The 4,603-nt window shown below is 36.8% G+C and overlaps 1 protein-coding gene across 2 annotated transcripts in view; it reads right to left on the bottom strand.

Moving 5' to 3' along the window:
- Nucleotides 1-4,313, bottom strand: part of LOC116851837 — a 133,244-nt gene extending 128,931 nt beyond the window's left edge. Inside the window, exon 1 of one of the 2 annotated variants that reach the window (XM_032831669.1) lies at nt 3,977-4,313. The gene's annotated coding sequence lies outside the window, so the exon portion shown is untranslated. The remainder of the gene's footprint in view (nt 1-3,976) is intronic. The other variant, XM_032831667.1, reaches the window with a different exon arrangement.
- Between the last annotated feature and the right edge of the window lie 290 nt (nt 4,314-4,603).

Here is a 4,603-nt window from a genome sequence, read left to right on the forward strand (position 1 = left end):
CTCTCTCTCTCTCTCTCTCTCTCTCTCTCTCTCTCTCTCTCTCTCTCTCTCTCTCTCTCTCTCTCTCTCTCCCCTTCTCTCTTTTCACTCGCTCATTATCGCGCGTTACGCTAAACCGAAATCTCCCTTATCGAATGGACCGTCCTATCAAATGTACATGTCTATTGCCATCTTAGATTGGCGTCCCGCAGGATGTCCTGACGTGAACGACTTCCGGGACCGGCACCGACTGAACTCCTGCTGAACGGCAACCCGGAGGATGATCACGCTCCTGCGTCCTCGATCTTAGCCGTCGACTACGGGCGTCCTCTGAACAAAATTGACTCGATCTCACGCATGTGTCGACGGAACGCGAAGGTTGATAAAACAAATCGCCCCCGTACCGGCCGGTTCTACCTACGATATTAACTACTGCAGATAGTTAACGGATTGTTTAATTCCTTTCCTACATTTGGTATTTTAATTCCTTTTCTGCATCATAGATCGCGATGGTAATTAAAATACGCAATAGTATTAATGCCAACAAACGAAATCAACCCTTAAATTTTTGTAGACAATATTTTGAATCGAATGTTATCTTTGATATTAGAGAAGATCTGTTTTTTTAATAACACTCGTCGAGGCTTCTTAAAAAATGATTTAATAAGATGGCTGGTAGCTAAGTAATATCCATATACGACTCTTAATAAAATAAATTAATGATATTTTGAGAAATAAATTAAAGTAAATGTGAATCGAAGTGATATATTTTTCAACTAAATGTACTGTTATAAAAATTTGATTTTTCATGTAATAATTTCCTAAATTATGTAACTATTGATAGAGAAGATATCTTCTTTACTGACTACTGGTATTAAGTTAATAATTTATTGAGGAAAAATGTAAGAATTACACATAGAACAGCATCAGTCGATACTTGGATAAATTGAATGATTAAATAATAAAACGACTAATGAAGATATTCACAAGTACTAAAGTCTTAAAAGAATTTTTTTTATTTTTAATATTTGAAGCAAATGTTATATGAATAAATTCTGTACGTTATGAATTTACCGACGATGAATAAAAACACGCTAACAAATTGCAGGACAAATTTGGACAAATACTTGCGAATGTATGCATGAATAAAAAAATGTGTTTTTGAATGCATAGTAAAGATGCATGACTCACAATTTATATAAAAAATAAACTACCAAAACATCGTGATTTTGTTTAATATCTACAATATTATCGCAAAGAGAGAGCCCGATAAATTATAATTCTTGTTTTCATGATATTTAATTTCACAGTTGCATCTGTCCTTACATAACACGTACATTGCTTTTATATTCGCGCCAAGGTGAGAGAACGCGTTAATGGAGATTTTCAAGAGAATATTTTAAATCACGATCGAGTTTAACAAAAACGTTACGTCGCACTCCGCTAAAACACATTCGTCGTCAATTAAAGCGCATTAAATATTAAAACCGGGGAATGATATTACATCGTTGCGATGCATTAGCGTATATTTACGTAGCGACATTAACGTTGTCTAAATACGCGTTCGCCGAGAGTGTAAGCGTGACAGTCATTCGAATCTAAAGGGCCGAAGAAAGTATCGGGCAACTTTTCTGCTAGCGTACGTTTTACATGGCAGTCTATATAGTTTCCGTTTCCCACACATATTTCCTCGTTCCGCATAACTTCATAGTAAAATACCACGTAAAACTCGTACAATTTTAAAAGACACGTTTTATACACCGCGTATTTTCATTACAGATAAAAAAGTTCCAATTAGCACAATTTGAGAATATCTGCAGTAGTCTAATTAAAGCAGAGCTAATAATTGTAAGTGCCTACGTATTATTATCCGTTGGATCATTACGAGAAAAAAAGGAAAATTGTTCGTTCCGATAAAAAATGTATCACATATCTTTCCCAATAAAAAGAGAAAATACACTCTCATGGTCGTTAAAAACAGATTGGCGAAATAGCGAAAGTAATGATACAGATAACAATGTCCCGAAAAAATCCTACAGTATCTCCGTGTGTAAAAAATCGCACATAGTGTGTGTTATTTTCCTCGTGTGTTCCGTGATAATCTCACGTTATAGCGGCAAAATTATTATTTTAAAATAATGTATCTAAAAAAATATAATCTTATTTTCAGCAGAATCCTCTTATACAGGGTGTCTAACACAAAGTGCCTTATATCCGCCACTGAAAAAAGAATTTTATTATCGAAACAAAAATTTGATACACCGGATCAAAATTTGGTTAAAATGTGATCAACAAAACTGCAGTTTGGTAATTGCAACCATGATATTTAATTGCCGCCGCTTTGCTTTCTCAATAATATATGTATTTAACACAAATATCTACATATCTGCAAAATAGTGCAAAATACAGAAATTTTCAATTCAGTTTGACTTAATTGACATACACACGTAGTAGAAACTAAGCATCAGACATTCTGTATATGGCCTGAAAAGAATTCTTCTAAAATTAAAAAAAAAATATTCCAAGCATGTAATTCTTAATGTTAGAGGAATTTTCTTTTATCTACGATATAAATATTTCTTATTTTGTCATATACAAGTATTTCTTACCTTTCTTATATTACCTATGTATTTCTTATATTATATTATATATCTTAATAAAAATTTCTTCTGATAAGAGAGTATTCTGTGTCATAAATATAATCCTCTTGATTAAAAAAAAAAAGGAGTAATATATAGTAGATTTCCAATTAATACACTGAGAACAAGATACTTGAAAATTTATTTGTGAAATATAAAATTTATTCGCATAAATAAACTTTATTTTACAAAAATAAACTCTATTTCAACTTTATACTCCAAAAAAATTTTAAGTATTTTTTCTCAGTGTAGTTTACTTCATTAGAAAAGGAATATTATTACGGTAAGAGTTTTCACTTGGAATATGGAATTACAAGAAATAGCACTTTGTAACTTTGAGTTCTGTTATTGGCTATTAGAATATTTCCTTTTTGGTCTCAGAAGAATCCTTTTGAGAGAGATCACACTCTGAGAAAAAAATACTTAAAGATTCATTTGTGGGATATAAAATTTGAAATAAAATTTATTTCTGTGAAAATGAACTTAATATTTCTCACAAATAAATTTTTAAGTATTTTTAAGTATTTTTCTCTTAGTGAATATATAAAATTTCATTAAGAATATGATTATATATTCTTTCATTTCATTGATTATGATATATGATTTTAATACACAATGCATTACAATTATCTCCAAAAATTCTTGAATCACTTGTTGACTATAAATATGCAAGATAATTTTCCATTTCCCCGTTATGCAATGGCCACGACATTGCAGCATCGATAAGATCCAACACGATAAATCTTAGAAACTTCCGTTGTCTGAGAATACAAACCACGACAGAAGAGAACCGAAAACGACGAAACGACTGTCGCGACGACCCGTTCGAATCGGCTCGAACGACCTTTAATTATACCATCTGTCGTGAAATATTTGCGCGTTAATAATCGCGTCGAGACATTCGTTAATTCTCGATATCGTCGTAGTCGTTGGCAGCGGCGACGAGGATCGTTGTCGAACGGGAACGGAAAGCACGGCGGCGTTCTCCGGCGAACGCGATTCATAATTCATGACTCGTTACGTCTGTCTACAGGGTGGCTCGGCAGCGAACGCACCGTCACCGCCAGAAGCTCCGGGCCCTTATGCATATTGATACTTTCGCGTAACGGCAACTCTCACTCTTTCGCTCGAACGTTTAGACGCGTCTTCCTGTTGTCGTACGAGATGTTTGCGCATAATTTCACTCATCGTGTTTGGCTACCCCGGCGATTCGTTCGCGTGCCCGTTGGCGTGCCGGGGGCACGCAAATGTTTGCGCAATCTCCCGATATTTCTCTTTTCCCCGTTCTTCTCCCTTTCCTCTCCGTCCAACTGACATGATAAGTCTACCGATAAATACCGTACTTCGTGTTATCTTACCTCGACGCTAACCGCTGCTGCTGCTTCCTTCTACTCATCTTCCTCGTCTTCCTTCGCTCGGCGATGACGTCTCTTCGAGGATGAAGCGAGCACTGTACCATCCAAGACGCCGATACAAACGCGACGAAATTTCGTTCGTTCGCGACATAGAGAACCTGCCATATTACTGAAAGTTGTGCTTCCGATCTGATCTGCCCTGATTCGCCCAGCACTCTCGAGGATCACACGACGCGATCGTGGAGTAATCGACACGATGGTACACATGACGATGTACGCGACGGTTATACGCGACGACGCGTCCGAACACTTTGTGCACGCTACACAGAGTTGTTTACATACACTCGAGGTTCGTTGAGATCGCGCGACGTCGCGAAGTGAGCGCCGCGGCTATCAAGCGGCGCGCGCGAAGCCTCAATGCTTCGCGGTACGGCCGACGCGGCGTCGTTTTTCACCGGACAAAGCGAGCGAGGTAGCGTCTAGTGAACACCAGCGCGGTAAATAATAAGTTCGATAAACACAGTAAGGGGCTGAGCACAATAAAAGGAATAAGGAAAGCAGAGAATAAGGAATAAGGAATACTGAAAACAAGAAATAACGCTATTCCTCTGTTCCTCTATTCTACGTTAA

Source organism: Odontomachus brunneus, unplaced genomic scaffold (genome assembly GCF_010583005.1).
Source record: "Odontomachus brunneus isolate Ranch 3 - 2012 unplaced genomic scaffold, Obru_v1 Obru_scaffold_193, whole genome shotgun sequence".
Lineage (NCBI taxonomy): Eukaryota > Metazoa > Arthropoda > Insecta > Hymenoptera > Formicidae > Odontomachus > Odontomachus brunneus.